Below are 22,718 nucleotides of genomic sequence, written 5' to 3' on the forward strand. Positions count from 1 at the left end.
TGCAACTTTTAAAGTTAGAGTGTAGGATTTATGTGTGAAATTTTTAATACGAATTTTAGTAATAACAGTAATTCATTCAATAAAACAGTTTTATATTTTTTTTTACAAAAACATGAAACTGACATGATCGATAGTGAATTAAAATACATGTTTGTATTCTGACCTTTTCATTCAGTCCGTCAAACATTTTCTGCATGTACTCTGAGACTACTATAACAGAAGTCTTAGGTATAGTGTGGAAATACAATGTGTAATGTTATGTGACACTTAGTAAATGTTAAATGCTTGGTTAAACTCAAGGTAATTAAAAGATTAGCATTATGTAATTCTGATCTTTTGATCCAGGTGTGACCACTGCCATTTCGTATGAATGATAAACGAGAGATTAGTGATAGTTTTAGACACAGAAATATAAAAGAATTAAAATTAATTTAGGGGAGTAATAAGGTCGCACAATAACTGGATAGCCGTTTTATATATTTTTTTTTTGCATAAGCTCACTTTCAAACGAATTATGACTTCTGATTACTTTTGTAACGATGAAATACTGAATTAATTAGTTGAAAACATTTATAAATAGTAATAGCCTTCTAAACACGAATGTATGAACTAAAAGTTGTACTATTTTTAATTAGAATCAGTAACCTTTAATATTTGTAACAGATCATTACCAATTGAAATTATATAATTTAGTCCATCCAAAGCGATCTTTATTTACATGTTCAGGAATTAATGTTCTAATCAAAATATTTTAAATCTCACAACGCAAAACTACTTCAGCTATTTGAAAAAAAAGAAGTTTTAAAAAATTGACAGGAAATTTAAGGATCTTCCTAGAATGGAATCGAAAAATTATATGAACAGATATTCTTTTCAAGTGTGAAAAACAACAACAAAATTTATACATAATCGGGAATGTCCTTATTAAAATAGTCTTCGTCTCACAAATTATATAATCGTTTAGCTATTTGACTAACGATGTTTTAAAAAAAAAGACAGAACGAATTTAATGTCATCTTTCCCTATTTTTAAATGTAATTATAAGTCTGTTTTAACTGGCAAGAATATCCCTAATCTAAAGCCGACAAGCAGTTTATTCTATAAATTTCTGTTATTGAATATCACGAAGGAAAATAAATCCCAAAATTGATTTGAAATGTTGATACACATTAGTTTTCTTGGAAAATATTCCCATCCCTCGGGGATAATTAGTGTACGTCCAGTTGCATATATTTTCCATGCATGTCAGAACAATTGTAATGATGATAAATGTCTTTCTTTATTCGAGAACAATCTAATTAAAATATAAATCTGTGATTTTACTATGTTCATGAACCAAAGCAAGTTATATATCGACCTGTATTTAAATCAAATTGGTTCACTTCTTCTTCCTCTTCTTCTTTTGGTATGTACAATAGTCTATCGCCATTCGATGACTACATACTGTTGGCATAGCCGCATACGTGTACTAGTCTATTTACAAATCTTTTACCCCAATTTACACAAAATGTAAGTTTCTTTCTTATGTTCAATGCACACATGTATATATTTTAAATTGCGCTATAGTTCCGTAACTTTCTATCCAGGCGTATACACGAATGGTCGAAAAGTGCGTACATTTTTTTAAATCAATATTTCTGGTATGTTCCAATCTGTCCTTCACTATTGACGAGTATATACTTACATTTTCCCAAATTTAAAACTTACCCTTGGAAAAAAATAGATTTTTATTTTATCAAAATTTTTTTTGGGGGGGGGTTTATAAATAATATTCTTTACACCAGAAATGTTATTTATAAACAAGCGTATCACTATGGGTTTAGTAATGACTAGTATATCATTTTTGAACTTGCAAGACAGAGATGTATATTGTACACCTAATAGTTCAAAATGGACAGTTACAAGTTATCGGCCGTGTACACTGATCAATACCCTCAGAAGTAAAACAATGCTTAAACTTGCAAGCCCAACAATAAAATCGATTAAATACCTGAACGTTTCACCTCACAATACATTTGGGAGTAGTACCTTTCCTGGCTTTAGCCATGCTGGTGATCAGATGAGGGGACTTCCAAATTTTTTTAAATTAAGTTTATTACATAAAAGAATTATGAGCAAATTAGATTTTCGAAAACAATTTTCACAGCACACTTATTTATGATTTGAACCTTGATTTTTTTTAACTAATTCCAATATAAACAGTTTAAAAATGACAGACCATGGTTATTTAAAAAAAATTATTACATTTTTCATATCAAGTTAGTTAGTTGGATAAAACAACCGTACGATTGACAAGATATCGACACTCAATTACGACTACATCAGGTTACTGTAGTTTTGGTCCTTTGTTGTTTATAAACATATCGGGGTTTCAAACGGAGAAGGTGACAAATACCTCACGCAGGGAATTGATACTCTAAATTCAAAATCCGTGGTGATCTCTTATCTAGCAAAATAAATCTTAATATCTATGAATTTGAGCACTTTTATACAAAATGGACATAATATCAATTATTGATGTTTTTGCGAAGTTTCCCTTTAAGTTTAGTTTTTTCAATTTTCATACATTTTCGAAAAGAGAAGGAGAAACAGTTTTGTCACTGAAAGTTGTATAAGGACTGTTTTTTTAGTTATCAGATGTTTAAGCACTTGTTATGTCCAGTCATTGATATATTCACATGTATTTGTGTTGAAAAGAAGAGTGGAAAATGGATAACAAAGTCAGACATACCTCTGAGAAGCTATCACTATGAGTGGCAGCAAACACAATTCTTGGCATTTTATCTTCAGTTTTGTTACAATTGGTCAATACAGAGTTAATCCAATGCTCCAGAATAGCTACAAAAGTATAATAAAGAAGATATTTTATCTTCAGTTTAGTTACAATTGGTCAATACAGAGTTAATCCAATGTACCAGAATAGCTACCAATTATAATAAAGAAGGCATTTTATATTTTTTGTATTCCAAGATATGTTTGCATATACTTTATTTTCTGCCTTTTTGGCAGACTTCGCATTAATTTATTTTCTTTTTTTCATGATATATTTATATAGAGAAAGGTCACAGCTTTACATATTAGCCATGTTAGCAATGATTTATATTCATGTTATTTTTCTTCTCATGAAAAATAATCAAATTAGTTGGTTAACAGTTGTATTGAAATACACATACTATTGACATGCAATATTCTTTATGATATGCATAAATAAGGATAAACAAAATGAGAGATTAATTGTTAAGTTTTTGTTTGCCTAACATCCACATGTTGAGTAAGTAAATCACTGTCCTAGGTAAGAAGGAGTGTTTAGAATTGCAAGAAAGTTTAGTCCTGCCCCATTCTGTATGTGCCTCTCCAAAGCCATATGTTGAGTAAGTAAATCACTGTCCTAGGTAAGAAGGAGTGTTTAGAATTGCAAGAAAGTTTAGTCCTGCCCGATTATGTATGTGCCTCTCCAAAGTCACATGTTGAGTAAGTAAGTAAATCACTGTCGTTCTAATGTCTGTATCACCCTGCTAAGCTCTTAATAAAATTGCATATCATGCCTTTGTGATGTCGAATACGTTGGCCCGGCTTTCATAACTTTGACAAGGACATTAAACCAACGTAATAATCAATATTGCTGGTGAAACAAAGAAAACACTTAATTCTATCATGCAAAATTACAATCCGATAAATTGATTATCGTGTTGTCTAGATCTGCATTTTTATATTGTAAAATATAAGCTGCTCAATACAACATGAAGTCTTTTTTATCTTGTTCACTGCACTCACTTGACAAAATGCTTCATATAGTGACTCGCAACTATTATTTGACGATATCAACCTGCAGACAACCTGATAATCGGTACACATCAATTTCTATTTTGTTTAATAGAGATGTGCGCAAAGTGTCTTTTGAAAACATTCAATTTCAATATACATGATCTAAACATTGATATGTATCATTTTAATCACTTAAATTGTATATCTGAAGCGACTTACATGCTGCTGTAACATCTCCTTGTGGATATTCTTCTAATTCTGTATCAAGGCCTTTACGTCCATCAAACATCAGAATGAATGTTCCCCTGTGCTGAATGAATAACTGATGAGTCATATCAAATGATTTTTGTCCACCAAAATCGACCAGATCTGATGGTGCTATATTCATGATATTAGTACCTTTCTTAATCTTTTCCAATAAGTCATCTTGAATGGAATGGGCAGTATGAATTGGTGGTTCCTTGAAGTCTTTTGATGTCTCCTGGTTGGATTTCGATGACATGTGTTCCTGGTTTGAAGGACCCAGATTTATATTCGATAGATTTAATTGATTTCCCTTTGTTTTAGCATTAGACTTTGAATCACCTGGATGTTTTTCCATACTTTCGCCTTGGAGACTTGGTTGTTTCTTTAATTCTGGATTTCCAAGAAGTAGTTTTGCTAAAACATCACCACTACCTTGGTAGTTAAAAATAAAAGGAAGAGGCATGAGAAAAGCAATAATTTGACCCTGGAAATTTAAAAATAAATAGATGTCAACCTATTCAAGCCTTACAAAATAAATTTATTTTAATGACACCTAGATAATAGAATAAATGAGTTCAAATGTCCACTGCGTTGCACATAATTCAACTATCCAAGTGTTACAACTAAAACAAATTTTTTTTGGATAATTATTTTTTTACACTTTTTTTTACTAATACCTTACATAATTGAAGGATTAATACCAAATATAATGCAATATTTGACATGGGTAAGCCTATGATATAAAATTCAGAAAAAAATATTGCAAGAATATTCCATAAGAGAGCGCTAAAACAATGTTCACATATAATTAATATGCCCAAGGGTATGAATATTTTTGAAATAGTTCATAGGCATTGCTATTCAAATTAATTCTACTACACATTACCGATGTTCTTATCCCAAGCATAGAGTACCTAAGCCATATTTGGCACACTTTTTTTAGAATTTTGAATCCTAAATGCTCTTTGAATTTGAACTTGTTCGGCTTTATAACTATTTTGATATAAACGTCACTGATGAGTCTTATGTAGACGAACCACGCGACTGGTGTACTCAATTTTAATTCTGTACTTATTTACACCACTGGGTCGATGCCACTTCTGACCGACGTTTCCCCGATAGTCAACACTTCATTTTTGATGTTCTGGAACATATGAATATTTTAACCATATGTGAATGGTCATGTCCATATGCGTATAAAGATACTGTGAATTCATTTATTTTCGTGGGTATCAATTTTCGTGGAATGCTGAAAACTGGTATATTCGTGGATTTTAGATTTCGTGGTTTTGCCTATCTAGGTAAACAAGTCCTATCGAAAATGTGTTATTCGTTGAACATTTGAATTTGTCGTTTACCCTTTCCCACGAAAATTGGTATCCAACGAATATTAATGAATCCACAGTATGGTCCAACCATACATGTATGTTCCAACCTTACGTGTATGGTCAGACTATATTAGTATATACTTGTTTGTTTATTCACGGGTTGGACCATATGAATATTTTGGCCATACAGGCATTTTTTTTCAAATATGCATTAGTATACATATTTGTTTAGGACCCAGCTATAGGAATCATCCGGGACCGGGAGTTTATGACTGCAATAACGATCTGTTGGTGGCCGTCGGCTGTAGTCTGCTCTATGGTAGGGTTGTTGTCTTTTTGACACATTCCAAATTTCCTTTCTCAATTTTATAAGAAACGTTCCAATAATACAATTTACCTTATCTAGAAAATAAACCAATGAGATTTACATGAAAATGTATATTATAATGCAAAGGCAACATAACATGGTGAACAAATATTGGTGCCACAATTATTTTTCATCGCTAATTGTTTTTTCATTTAGGATGACATTTACTTCCACATGCCATGGTACTATAAAATTGTCTGCAGATCTTGATTCTGCACGATCCTTTGCAGTTTCACCTTTTGCTTTCGAGTGAAGGATATGTAGCAGCTTCGTGCAGTGGTACCCAGGTCCTGAGACATCCATAACCGTCATTCAGAAATTTTGGAAATATCCCCCCAAGTTGACATATTGCCATTCAATCGTCATAACAAATCAGTAATGTATAAAGTGTGTTTACTATAGTGACTAGAGAGTAAAATAAATGTGTTTTTTTTATCATTATAATATTATATACTGACCCTTGATATTATATTTTTATTGACTTGACAACCAGAAGGTTCATACCTTATGAAGAGATAAATATTAACTGTAAACCTGTTAATTATCTCGGCCATACGCGTACGGTCGGATCATATGAGTACTTTATAGATGTAATTTGAAGGTGAAAAGAACTTAAATTTTAATTTGGTTATTTTAGAGGGGTACATGGACCTACAATTATAATATGTAAATTTGACAGCAACAAAATAAACTAACCAAAATAACCTATCAATGTGTAAGATCAATAGATAATTAATAGATACCGGTAATTAATATACATGTAGCTGCAGACTTTCCTGATAATTCAAGTTGAATTGAAAAAAATATAGAAAGACAATAACAATCAAAACCAAGGAGTAAACAAAGACTCATAAAACAAAAGGACATTTTCATCAACAGTGGTAAATAATAAGTAAGAATCAACACGAACTCTACTAAAGACCGGGAGTAAAATCAGGTGCTCCGGAAGAGTAGCATTTCCAGCACCGTATACCGCAACCGTCGTATTATTTCTTTGTTCAGTTCGGTAATGACCGAAGGTTACTATGACTGAGGAAGAATATCAGATATGATTTTGACACACTTTTGTCATAATGGCCAATCAGCTCATGGTGGCGACCATAAAATTTCTTGAGTGATGACCTTACTTTGAGCGATTCATAGCCCTGTCTTAGCAACATTTCAGAAAGCAGTATTCCTCGTTCAACAAAATCAACGTATGTTGAGCTAGCTCTTGAGTGACGTATCAATTGAGACATATATACTCCATATGCCGGTGCTGGGGGATGTTGCTACACAGAAATGGAAAGTTGACTACAGGAAAATTAAAACCATCGCGTTTGTCATAAATTTTGGTATTCAACATACCATGAGTAGTCATTTCAAGAAAAGGGTCTAAATATGAAGCAGATTTATCTGTGTCTGTAGCATCTTTAATTTCAAGTTCACTTGGATATATTTAATGTAAGTGATCACTGAATCAATTATTATTAAGAGACAGTACATCATCAATATACCGAAAGGTGAAATTAAAAGACTGAGCTAATTTCTCTTCTCCTTTCTGTACAAGCACTTGGATACATTCTGCTTCATAAGGGTATAAAAACAAATATGCAAGTAGAGGGGCCCAATTTGTACCCATTGGGATTCCAATAATCTGTTGGAAGAACAAACCTCCAAATTCAACAAAAATATTGAAACTGAGTCGAGACATGTCGAGGCAGGACGAAAAAGGCCAAGACTGGTCGAGAACATATTTAGACTATACCACAATTATAAAGTACTTAATTAGATTTATTAAGTAAAGTAGATACTAAAGTTCAGTACTGTCGATACATTGATTGTCAATGAGCAAAAAATATGTTTTTTTCAGACTCTGAGCAGGTTGTTTAGTGGTAAAACATATAATACAGACCTTTTTCCAATGGAATCATCTTTCGTTGTTGTAAGTCGATGCCATTTCTTCCAAAATGAATAATAAGTCCATCAGTTGAAAACCACGTCTTTGGAATTTCCTCGCCAATAAGAATACTGGCAAGCGAAGATTTTCCAATGTTACACGGCCCACACAAATAAACCCTGTTTTCATAGGAAGCAAATGTTCCGAGAGCTACAAGATCCTGGAAGTCATTTCTATTCAACTGTCTGAGTTTGGTCAAAATGGGATCTGTCATTTCCTATGTAATTAACAGAATTAGTCTATTAATTCATTTTTATCCTGGTCTTAAGTTACTACGATAAGTCAATATAAAAACATTGTAGCTGTCTTATAATATTGTTTAAGAAGTAAGAATCACAATTTGCAAAGTACACTTTATTTATTTTAGATCCTGTTTGATCATAAGGCTCTGAAACTATTACGATTTATACCTTAATACAACCTTGGTTTCAAACTATTCCAATGCTTGTACATGTTGTAACGACTGACATTTATTTCAAGGGAACCAGTTTTTATGTTCCGAATGTGTATAACCTATTCTCGGGTTTCCATTTATCTATTTTAAAAGTAAAGTGGTTGTTAACCATTTTGTTTAACTTCTGTCATTTTCAATTGATATGGTTATGTAATTTGGGTAAACCAAAAGGTGGCAACTCTATCAGGCAAAGATAACAATATCAGGCTTTTTTCTCTGTCAATTCAAACTTTTTGTATCTCCATATTTTCAAACATTTTGTTGTTTTGGGTTTTCACAACTTTAAGTAATGGGCTATAAGTATATAATGAATGGCGTGAACAGAAAATACTATCAAACAATTAAAATTATGGCATACTACTTAGATACTAAAAACATTGTTTGTACATTTACTTTTATATTATTGATTATGTCCAATGTGAAAATCCATAAAACTTTTTTTTTAAATATATGTTCTTTGTTAATGCAGAATCATGTTTAAGATCAACTGAAGAAGGCATCAATTTATAATAAAGATTAGTTAGGAGATAACTGTATTGTATTTTAAGTTTGGCTTACGTAAAACGAAGATTTTACTGTCGCCAATTGAGGTTACCTAGCGAAGCGTAATACAATACAGTTATCTCCATTATATTTCAACAAATAAAAATAAGTACCATTTTGAATAAATATTTTGGCGTAAAATGACGTAAACAGAAAAGTATACGAAACTAGTGCATTCACTTAAGCAACTTAAACAGTGTGACGTCATATGAATACCCACGAAGTCCAATATACAACTATAGAGGTATTTATACTTTTCGTACGCTTCATAATGATTCCAACGTTGATAAAAGAACATGTTCAAGCTCAAAATGTATCTTTCGTGATTGTTTTGTAAGAAATAACACATATGTACCAAAAAAAAACCTGAATTCAAAATGGTGGCTTGCTTAGTTACAGACTGTGAGAACATGGAGTTTACCCCTTCAAAATATTTGTCAACGTCCAATGAAAACTCTCCTTATAAACGAATTGCATTAGAATGTTATTAACCGTTTGTTAAGATGAGCTTTGTTGTGCTTTTACGAGTCCTATTAATTTTTATTTGCTTAAATGTTTAGGATGTTTTCATTTCAAGAGTTGAAGTCTCTTCCTTACCTGATTAAGGAAGATCAGAAATATATCTTTGACAAATTGAAAAAAAGTATCGTGTTGTTTTATGAAGGTCTTACAGAAAATGTGTTTATTATTCATAAAGCTGGAAAGGAATCCGACTAAAAGGGTGTGAATCAGTTATTGCATATTATATTTCTATATGATCAAATCTACAAAGAGGTCACCAGTTTCTAACCACATTGTCATCGCTATGTCAATAGTAACTATAGGGTGACTTCAGGACCCACAGATACCTCAAATAATCATAAAAAAAATTGCACTTTCATCATTTTACTTTTGTAATGAGAAATTTTAACTATCAGATGTAAAAAAAAAAAAAAGATAACCCTTCTGGTTAACCTTACATGGTTTTATGTGTTTCCCTTTTTGTTGGTATTCTGTTTTTCATCTTTTACGTTTATTTAATTATTGTATATCAAACTATTTAAAGTGTAAGCATTTGCATTTTAACATTTTAATTACTTCTAAGTATTCCATCACTTCTTTATATTGCCCCTCTTTTCCTGCTGCTGCTAGATTATATGGAGTTTCACCCTGAAATACAGACAAATCTTTACATTACTTTTATCTGTTAATTACAAAGAAGACTTTTGTAACACATATCTTACAATTAGAAGCAGCTGAGTGATGTTGTATTTTATCATAACGATGCTAACAAGGTTATATTCCTACATTAAATATAACTGATGAGGCAACATTCAGATTATTTTTCAAAATTTTTCAAAGACTTTAAATTGGCTTTTATATATATAAGCTCTATCTGTCATCATTTGATTTTTTGTAATTTTTTTCGCAGTTTGGAGATCGTAAATGCATTTATATGCATTTCTTTATGAGGGGCTATGGAGGTTTTTGGTGTATTTATTTGTTTATTTTTTTTTCTTATAATTACCAGTTCATTAAATTTTACCAGCCCATTATTTTCTAATCTTTATATTGTTGTACCCCATCATGTTCCATTCTCCATATTGTTGAACCCTATCATTTTCTATTCTTTATACTGTTGCATCCCATCGTTTTATTTTCCTTATAATGTTGCACTCTTACATTCTCTTTTCTTTATATAATTGTACTCTAACATTCTCTATTCTTTATATTGTTGTACTCTAACATTCTCTATTCTTTATATTGTTGTACTTTAACATTCTCTATTCTTTTTATTGTTGTACCCTCTTATTTTTTCTGATCTTTACATTGTTGCACCCTATCATTTTCTATCCTTTATATTGTTGCACCCTATCATTTTCTATTCTTTATACTGTTGCATCCCATCGTTTTCTTTTCCTAATAATGTTGCACTCTAACATTCTCTATTCTTTATATAATTGTACTCTAACATTCTCTATTCTTTATATTGTTGTACTTTAACATTCTCTATTCTTTTTATTGTTGTACCCTCTTATTATTTCTGTTCTTTTTATTGTTGCACCCTATTATTTTCTATTCTTTATATTGTTGCACCTAAACATTCTCTATTCTTTTTATTGTTGTACCCTCTTATTTTTTCTGATCTTTACATTGTTGCACCCTATCATTTTCTATCCTTTATATTGTTGCACCCTATCATTTTCTATTCTTTATACTGTTGCATCCCATCGTTTTCTTTTCCTAATAATGTTGCACTCTAACATTCTCTATTCTTTATATAATTGTACTCTAACATTCTCTATTCTTTATATTGTTGTACTCTAACATTCTCTATTCTTTTTATTGTTGTACCCTCTTATTTTTTCTGTTCTTTATATTGTTGCACCCTATTATTTTCTATTCTTTATATTGTTGCACCACAACAATTTCTGATCTTTACATTGTTGCACCCTATCATTTTCTATCCTTTATATTGTTGCACCTTCTTATTTTATATTCATTATATTTTACACTCTTTTAATTGCTGCTCTTATTATCAAATATAAATGTTGATGTAAATGTCCTTTGGATTTAAGAGTCTTTCTTTACTCCTTGGTTTTGATTGTTATTGTCTTTTTCTGTTCTTTGTATTGTTGCACCCTATTTTTCTATTTTGTTTATTGTTGCACTCTATCATTTTCTATTTTGTATATTGTTGTACCCTGTAATAGTGTTATACCCTTTTATTTTAAATTCTTTTTATTGTTGCACTCTATCAATTCTGTTTTTTATATTTCTGCATCTTATTAATAAAGTGTTGCACCCTTACATTTTCTATCTGTATATAATCATGATAATTGCAAGTTATTATATTCTGCATATTGTTGCACGCAATTTTTTCAATTCTTATATTGTTGAACTCTTTCAATTTCTATTCTGCCTAATGTTGTACCCTACCATTCTCTTTGTTGTTATTCTTATGTTGTTGCACCCTATAGTTGTCTATTTTTCATACTGTTACAAACTTTTTTTTACCATTCTTTATATTGTTTCACCCTTTCATCAATTTCTTTCTATAGTATTGTTCACCCTATAATTCTGTATGTTTATAGTGTTACGCCCAATCATTCTCTATTCTTTATATTGTTATACCCTCTTATATTTTATGTTCTTTGTATTGTTGAACCTCATCATTTTTTGTTGTTTATATCTTTAAACCCTATCACTTTCTAATCTGAATATTGTTGCAACCTGTAATTCTAAAATTGTTATATTTTTGCACCCTACATATCATACTCCATTCTTATATTGTTCCACCATATCATTCTCTATTCTTTGAATTGTTGCACTCATTAATTTAGAATTCTGTATATTGTTGCAACCTATCATTTTCTATTCTTTGTATTGTTGCACCCTATTATTTTCTATTCTAAATATTGTTGAATCCCATCATTTTCAATTTTTTAAAGTATTGCACTTTATAATTGTGTATTCTGTAAATTGTTGAACCCCATGATTCACTATTCCTTATATTGTTGTTCATACTAATCTCTATTCTTTATATTGTAGTACCCTATCATTATCTATATTCTTTATATTGTTTTACCCTATCTTTATCTATTCTTTATATTGTTTTACCCTATCTTTATCTATTCTTTATATTGTTGCTCCCTATCATTATCTATTCTTTATATTGTTGCACCCTATCATTATCTTTTTTTTATATTGTTGTACCCTATCATTATCTATTCTTTATATTGTTGAACCCTATCATTATCTATTCTTTATATTGCTGTATCCTACCATTCTCTATTCTTTATATTGTTGAACCCTATCATTATCTTTTTTTTATATTGTTGTACCCTATCATTATCTATTCTTTATATTGTTGAACCCTATCATGATCTATTCTTTATATTGTTGCTCCCTATCATTATCTATTCTTTATATTGTTGCACCCTATCATTATCTCTTTTATTTATTGTTGTACCCTATCATTATCAACTCTTTATATTGATATACCCTGTCATACTCTATTCTTTATATTGTTGCACCCTATCATTCTCTATTCTTTATATTGATATACCCTGTCATACTCTATTCTTTATATTGTTGAACCCTATCATTATCTATTCTTTATATTGTTGCTCCCTATCATTATCTATTCTTTATATTGTTGCACCCTATCATTATCTTTTTTTACATTGTTGTACCCTATCATTATCAACTCTTTATATTGATATACCCTGTCATACTCTATTCTTTATATTGCTATACCCTATCATTCTCTATTCTTTATACTGTTCCACCCTATCATTCTCTATCCTTTGAATTGTTGTATCCTATCATTCTCTATTCTTTATACTGTTCCACCCTATCATTCTCTATTCTTTGAATTGTTGTATCCTATCATTCTCTATTCTTTTTTTATATTGTTGCACCCTATCATTCTCTATTCTTTATATTGATATACCGTCATACACTATTCTTTATATTGTTGTACACTATCATTCTCTATTCTTTATATTGTTGAACCCTATCATTCTCTATTCTTTATATTGATATTCTCTATTCTTTATATTGTTGCACCCTATCATTCTCTATTCTTTATATTGTTGCACCCTATCATTCTCTATTCTTTATACTGTTCCACCCTATCATTCTCTATCCTTTATCTATCTAGTCTTTATACTGTTGAATCATATCATTCTCTATTCTTTATATTGTTGCACCCTATCATTCTCTATTCTTTATATTGTTGCTCCCTATCATTCTCTATTCTTTATATTGTTGAACCCTATTATTCTCTATTCTTTATACCGTTTCACCCTATCATTCTCTATCCTTTGAATTGTTGTATCCTATCATTCTCTATTCTTTATACCGTTTCACCCTATCATTCTCTTTCCTTTGAATTGTTGCTCCCTATCATTCTCTATTCTTTATATTGTTGTACCCTATCATTCTCTATTCTTTGAATGGTTGTATCCTACCATTCTCTATTCTTTATGTTGTTGTATCCTACCATTCTCTATTCTTTATGTTGTTGTGCCCTATCATTATCTATTCTTTATATTGTTGCACCCTATCATTTTCTATTCTTTATATTATTGTACCCATTCATTCTCTATTCTTTATATTGTTATACCCTATCATTCTCTATTCTTTATATTGTTGCATCCTATCATTCTCTATTCTTTATAGTGTTGCACCCTATCATTCTCTATTATTTATATTGTTGCACCTTATCATTCTCTATTCTTTATATTTTTGCACCCTATCATTCTCTATTCTTTATATTGTTTCAGCCTATCTTTCTCTATTCTTTATATTGTTGCACCCTATCATTCTCTATTCTTTATATTGGTGCACCCTATCATTCTCTAGTCTTTATATTGTTGTACCCTATCATTCTCTATTCTTTATACTGTTCAACCCTATCATTCTGTATTCTTTATATTGTTGTATCCTATCATTATGTATTCTTTATATTGTTCCACCCTATCATTCTCTCTTCTTTATAGTGTTGCACCCTATCATTCTCTATTCTTGTTACTGTTGCACCCTATCATTCTGTATTCTTTATATTGTTGTATCCTATCATTCTGTATTCTTTATATTGTTCCACCCTATCATTCTCTCTTCTTTATTTTTTTGCACCCTATCATTCTCTATTCTTTATATTGTTTCAGCCTATCATTCCTTATTCTTTATATTGTTGCACCCTATCATTCTGTATTCTTTATATTGTTGTATCCTATAATTATCTATACTTTATATTGTTGCACCTTATCATTCTCTATTCTTTAATTGTTGTACCCTATCATTCTATATTCTTTATATTGTTGCACCCTATATTTCTCTATTCTTTATATTGTTGCACCCTATCATTCTCTATTCTTTATATTGGTGCACCCTATCATTCTCTAGTCTTTATATTGTTGTACCCTATCATTCTCTATTCTTTATACTGTTCAACCCTATCATTCTGTATTCTTTATATTGGTGTATCCTATCATTATGTATTCTTTATATTGTTCCACCCTATCATTCTCTCTTCTTTATAGTGTTGCACCCTATCATTCTCTATTCTTGTTTCTGTTGCACCCTATCATTCTGTATTCTTTATATTGTTGTATCCTATCATTCTGTATTCTTTATATTGTTCCACCCTATCATTCTCTCTTCTTTATACTTTTGCAACCTATCATTCTGTATTCTTTATATTGTTGCACCCTATCATTCTGTATTCTTTATATTGTTGCACCCTATCATTTTCTATTCTTTATATTGTTGTATCCTATCATTCTGTATTCTTTATATTGTTCCACCCTATCATTCTCTATTCTTTATATTGTTCCACCCTATCATTCTCTATTCTTTATATTGTTGCACCCTATTATTCTGTATTCTTTATATTGTTGTATCCTATCATTCTGTATTCTTTATATTGTTCCACCCTATCAATCTATATTCTTTATATTGTTGCACCATATCATTCTCTATTCTTTATATTGTTGCACCCTATCATTCTCTATTCTTTATATTGTTGCAATATAACATTCTCTATTCTTTATAGTGTTGCACCCTATCATTCTCTTTTCTTTATATTGTTGCAATATATCATTCTCTATTCTTTATAGTGTTGCACCCTATCGTTCTCTATTCTTTTTACTGTTGCACCCTATCATTCTCTATTCTTTATAGTGTTGCACCCTATCATTCTCTATTCTTTTTACTGTTCCACCATATCATTCTCTATTCTTTGAATTGTTGTATCCTATCATTCTCTATTCTTTATACTGTTCCACCCTATCATTCTCTATTCTTTGAATTGTCGAACCCTGTCATTCTGTATTCTTTATATTGTTGCACCCTATCATTTCTATTCTTTATATTGTTGCACCCTATCATTCTCTATTCTTTATATTGTTGCACCCTATCATTCTCTATTCTTTGAATTGTTGCATGCTGTCATTCTGTATTCTTTATATTGTTGTATCCTATCATTCTTTATTTTTTATATTGTTGCACCCTATCATTCTCTATTCTTTATATTTTTGTATCCTATCAATCTCTATTCTTTATATTATTGCACCCTATCATCCTCTATTCTTTATATTGTTGTATCCTACCATTCTTTATTCTTTATATTGTTGTACCCTTTCATTCTCTATTCTTTATATTAATCCACCCTATCATTCTTTATTCTTTATATTGTTGTACCCTTTCATTCTCTATTCTTTATATTTATCCACCCTATCATTCTCTATTCTTTATATTGTTGTACCCTATCATTCTTTATTATTTATACTGTTCCACCCTATCATTCTCTATTCTTTATATTGTTGTATCCTATCATTCTCTATTCTTTATATTGTTGTATCCTATCATTCTTTATTCTTTATATTGTTGCACCCTATCATTGTCTTTTCTTTATACTGTTCCACCCTATCATTCTATATTCTTTGAATTGTCGCACCCTGTCATTCTGTATTCTTTATATTGTTGCACCCTATCATTTCTATTCTTTATATTGTTGCACCCTATCATTCTCTATTCTTTATATTGTTGCACCCTATCATTCTGTATTCTTTGAATTGTTGCATGCTGTCATTCTGTATTCTTTATATTGTTGTATCATATCATTCTTTATTTTTTATATTGTTGCACCCTATCATTCTCTATTCTTTATATTTTTGTATCCTATCAATCTCTATTCTTTATATTATTGCACCCTATCATCCTCTATTCTTTATATTGTTGTATCCTACCATTCTTTATTCTTTATATTGTTGTACCCTTTCATTCTCTATTCTTTATATTAATCCACCCTATCATTCTCTATTCTTTATATTGTTGTACCCTTTCATTCTCTATTCTTTATATTTATCCACCCTATCATTCTCTATTCTTTATATTGTTGTACCCTATCATTCTCTATTATTTATACTGTTCCACCCTATCATTCTCTATTCTTTATATTGTTGTATCCTATCATTCTCTATTCTTTATATTGTTGTATCCTATCATTCTTTATTCTTTATATTGTTGCATCCTATCATTCTCTAGTCTTTATATTGTTGCACCCTATCATTCTCTATTCTTTATATTGTTGTACCCTATCATTCTCTATTATTTATTTTGTTGCACCCTATCATTCTCTATTCTTTATATTGTTGTACCCTATCATTCTCTATTCTTTATATTGTTGCATCCTATCATTCTCTATTCTTTATATTGTTGTATCCTGTCATTCTCTATTCTTTATATTGTTGTATCCTGTCATTCTCTATTCTTTATATTGTTGTATCCTATCATTCTCTATTCTTTATATTGTTGCATCCGATCATTCTCTATTCTTTATATTGTTGCACCCTATCATTCTCTATTCTTTGAATTGTTGAATCCTATCATTTTCTATTCTTTATATTGTTGTACCCTTTCATTCTCTATTCTTTATATTGTTGTACCCTATCATTCTCTATTATTTATACTGTTCCACCCTATCATTCTCTATTCTTTGAATTGTTGTATCCTATCATTCTCTATTCTTTATATTGTTGCACCCTATCATTCATTATTCTTTATATTGTTGCACCCTATCATTCTCTATTCTTTATAGTGTAGCACCCTATCATTCTCTATTTTTAATATTGTTGTATCCTATCATTCTCTATTCTTTATACTGTTCCACCCTATCATTCTCTATTCTTTATAGTGTTGCACCCTATCATTGTCTTTTCTCAATACTGTTCCACCCTATCATTCTATATTCTTTGAATTGTCGCACCCTGTCATTCTGTATTCTTTATATTGTTGCACCCTATCAATTCTATTCTTTATATTGTTGCACCCTATCATTCTCTATTCTTTATATTGTTGCACCCTATCATTCTCTATTCATTTTATTTTTCCATTCTATCATTCTCTATTCTTTGAATTGTTGCATCCTGTCATTCTATATTCTTTATATTGTTGTATCCTATCATTATTTATTCTTTATATTGTTGCACCCTATCATTCTCTATTCTTTATATTTTTGTATGTTATCAATCTCTATTCTATATATTATTGCACCCTATCATGTTCTCTATTCTTTATATTGTTGCACCCTATCATTCTCTATTCTTTATATTGTTGTACCCTATCATTCTCAATTATTTATACTGTTCCACCCTATCATTCTCTATTCTTTGAATTGTTGTATCCTATCATTCTCTATTCTTTATATTGTTGCACCCTATCATTCATTATTCTTTATATTGTTGCACCCTATCATTCTCTATTCTTTATAGTGTTGCACCCTATCATTCTCTATTTTTAATATTGCTGTATCCTATCATTCTCTATTCTTTATACTGTTCCACCTTATCATTCTCTATTCTTTATAGTGTTGCACCCTATCATTGTCTTTTCTTTATACTGTTCCACACTATCATTCTATATTCTTTATACTGTTCCACCTTATCATTCTCTATTCTTTATATTGTTGCACCCTGTCATTCTGTATTCTTTATATTGTTGCACCCTATCATTTCTATTCTTTATATTGTTGCACCCTATCATTCTCTTTTCTTTATATTGTTGCACCCTATCATTCTCTATTCTTTGAATTGTCGCACCCTGTCATTCTGTATTCTTTATATTGTTGCACCCTATCATTTCTATTCTTTATATTGTTATACCCTATCATTCTCTATTCTTTATACTGTTCCACCCTATCATTCTCTATTCTTTATACTGTTCCACCTCATCATTCTCTATTCTTTATATTGTTGCACCCTATCATTCTCTATTCTTTATATTGCTGTATCCTATCATTCATTATTCTTTATATTGTTGCACCCTATCATTCTGTATTCTTTATATTGTTCCACCCTATCATTCTCTATTCTTTATATTGTTATACCCTATCATTCTCTATTCTTTATATTGTTGCACCCTATCATTCTCTATTCTTTATACTGTTCCACCCTATCATTCTCTATTCTTTATACTGTTCCACCTTATCATTCTCTATTCTTTATATTGTTCCACCTTATCATTCTCTATTCTTTATATTGTTCCACCCTATCATTCTCTATTCTTTATATTGTTATACCCTATCATTCTCTATTCTATATACTGTTCCACCTTATCATTCTCTATTCTTTATATTGTTGCACCCTATCATTCTCTATTGTTTATATTGTTCCACCCTATCATTCTCTATTCTTTATATTGTTGTATCCTATCATTCTCTATTCTTTATATTGCTGTATCCTACCATTCTCTATTCTTTGAATTGTTGCACCCTTTCATTTTCTATTCTTTATATTGTTGCACCCTATCATTCATTATTCTTTATATTGTTGCACCCTATCATTCTGTATTCTTTATATTGTTCCACCCTATCATTCTCTATTCTTTATATTGTTATACCCTATCATTCTCTATTCTTTATATTGTTACACCCTATCATTCTGTATTCTTTATATTGTTGCACCCTATCATTCTCTATTCTATATATTGTTGCACCCTATCATTCTCTATTCTATATATTATTACACCCTATCATTCTGTATTCTTTATATTGTTCCACCCTATCATTCTCTATTCTTTATATTGTTATACCCTATCATTCTCTATTCTTTATATTGTTGCACCCTATCATTCTCTATTCTTTATACTGTTCCACCCTATCATTCTCTATTCTTTATACTGTTCCACCTTATCATTCTCTATTCTTTATATTGTTGTATCCTATCATTCATTATTCTTTATATTGTTGCACCCTATCATTCTTTATTCTTTATATTGTTCCACCCTATCATTCTCTATTCTTTATATTGTTCCACCTTATCATTCTCTATTCGTTATATTGTTGCACCCTATCATTCTCTATTCTATATATTGTTGCACCCTATCATTCTCTATTCTATATATTATTACACCCTATCATTCTGTATTCTTTATATTGTTCCACCCTATCATTCTCTATTCTTTATACTGTTCCACCTTATCATTCTCTATTCGTTATATTGTTGCACCCTATCATTCTCTATTCTATATATTGTTGCACCCTATCATTCTCTATTCTATATATTATTACACCCTATCATTCTGTATTCTTTATATTGTTCCAACCTATCATTCTCTATTCTTTATATTGTTATACCCTATCATTCTCTATTCTTTATATTGTTGCACCCTATCATTCTCTATTCTTTGTACTGTTCCACCCTATCATTCTCTATTCTTTATACTGTTCCACCTTATCATTCTCTATTCTTTATATTGTTGTATCCTATCATTCATTATTCTTTATATTGTTGCACCCTATCATTCTTTATTCTTTATATTGTTCCACCCTATCATTCTCTATTCTTTATATTGTTATACCCTATCATTCTCTATTCTTTATACTGTTCCACCTTATCATTCTCTATTCTTTATATTGTTGCACCCTATCATTCTCTATTCTTTATATTGTTCCACCCTATCATTCTCTATTCTTTATATTGTTATACCCTATCATTCTCTATTCTTTATATTGTTACACCCTATCATTCTCTATTCTTTATATTGTTGCACCCTATCATTCTCTATTCTTTATATTGTTGCACCCTATCATTCTCTATTCTATATATTATTACACCCTGTCATTCTCTATTCTTTGAATTGTTGCATCCTGTCATTCTGTATTCTTTATATTGTCATTCTCTACTCTTTATACTGTTCCACCTTATCATTCTCTATTCTTTATATTGTTGCACCCTATCATTCTCTATTCTTTATACTGTTCCACCTTATCATTCTCTATTCTTTATATTGTTGTATCCTATCATTCATTATTCTTTATATTGTTGCACCCTATCATTCTTTATTCTTTATATTGTTCCACCCTATCATTCTCTATTCTTTATATTGTTATACCCTATCATTCTCTATTCTTTAAACTGTTCCACCTTATCATTCTCTATTCTTTATATTGTTGCACCCTATCATTCTCTATTCTTTATATTGTTCTACCCTATCATTCTCTATTCTTTATATTGTTATACCCTATCATTCTCTATTCTTTATATTGTTACACCCTATCATTCTCTATTCTTTATATTGTTGCACCCTATCATTCTCTATTCTTTATATTGTTGCACCCTATCATTCTCTATTCTATATATTATAACACCCTGTCATTCTCTATTCTTTGAATTGTTGCATCCTGTCATTCTGTATTCTTTATATTGTCATTCTCTATTCTTTATACTGTTCCACCTTATCATTCTCTATTCTTTATATTGTTCCACCCTATCATTCTCTATTCTTTATATTGTTATACCCTATCATTCTCTATTCTTTATATTGTTACACCCTATCATTCTCTATTCTTTATATTGTTGCACCCTATCATTCTCTATTCTTTATATTGTTGCACCCTATCATTCTCTATTCTATATATTATTACACCCTGTCATTCTCTATTCTTTGAATTGTTGCATCCTGTCATTCAGTATTCTTTATATTGTCATTCTCTATTCTTTATACTGTTCCACCTTATCATTCTCTATTCTTTATATTGTTGCACCCTATCATTCTCTATTCTTTATATTGTTATACCCTATCATTCTCTATTCTTTATACTGTTCCACCTTATCATTCTCTATTCTTTATATTGTTCCACCCTATCATTCTCTATTCTTTATATTGCTGTATCCTACCATTCTCTATTCTTTATATTGTTCTACCCTATCATTCTCTATTCTTTATATTGCTGTATCCTACCATTCTCTATTCTTTGAATTGTTGCACCCTTTCATTTTCTATTCTTTATATTGTTGCACCCTATCATTCATTATTCTTTATATTGCTGCACCCTATCATTCTGTACTTTATATTGTTCCACCCTATCATTCTCTATTCTTTATATTGTTATACCCTATCATTCTCTATTCTTTATATTGTTACACCCTATCATTCTGTATTCTTTATATTGTTGCACCCTATCATTCTCTATTCTTTATATTGTTGCATCCTTTCATTCTCTATTCTTTATATTGTTTCACCCTATCATTCTCTATTCTTTATACTGTTCCACCCTATCATTCTCTATTCTTTATACTGTTCCACCCTATCATTCTCTATCCTTTGAATTGTTGTATCCTATCATTCTCTATTCTTTATATTGTTGCACCCTATCATTCTCTATTCTTTATATTGTTGCACCCTATCATTCTCTATTCCTTTTACTGTTGCACCCTATCATTCTCTATTCCTCATATTGTTGTATCCTATCATTCTGTATTCTTTATGTTGTTGTGCCGTAACATTATCTATTCTTTATATTGTTGCACCCTATCATTTTCTATTCTTTATATTGTTGTACCCTTTCATTCTCTATTCTTTATATTGTTGCACCCTATCATTCTCTATTATTCATATTGTTGCACCCTATCATTCTCTATCCTTTGAATTTTTGTATCCTATCATTCTCTTTCTTTATATTGTTGTATCCTATCATTCTCTATTCTTTATATTGCTGTATCCTACCATTCTCTATTCTTTGAATTGGTGCACCCTTTCATTTTCTATTCTTTATATTGTTGCACCCTATCATTCATTATTCTTTATATTGTTGTACCCTTTCATTCTTTATTCTTTATATTGTTGTATCCTATCATTCTCTATTCTTTATATTGTTCCACCCTTTCATTCTCTATTCTTTATATTGTCGCACCCTGTCATTCTGTATTCTTTATATTGTTGCACCCTATCATTTCTATTCTTTATATTGTTGCACCCTATCATTCTCTTTTCTTTATATTGTTGCAACCGATCATTCTCTATTCTTTGAATTGTCGCACCCTGTCATTCTGTATTCTTTATATTGTTGCACCCTATCATTTCTATTCTTTATATTGTTATACCCTATCATTCTCTATTCTTTATACTGTTCCACCCTATCATTCTCTATTCTTTATACTGTTCCACCTCATCATTCTCTATTCTTTATATTGTTGCACCCTATCATTCTCTATTCTTTATATTGCTGTATCCTATCATTCATTATTCTTTATATTGTTGCACCCTATCATTCTGTATTCTTTATATTGTTCCACCCTATCATTCTCT

This window comes from Mytilus trossulus, unplaced genomic scaffold, assembly GCF_036588685.1.
Source record: "Mytilus trossulus isolate FHL-02 unplaced genomic scaffold, PNRI_Mtr1.1.1.hap1 h1tg000158l__unscaffolded, whole genome shotgun sequence".
Taxonomy (NCBI): domain Eukaryota; kingdom Metazoa; phylum Mollusca; class Bivalvia; order Mytilida; family Mytilidae; genus Mytilus; species Mytilus trossulus.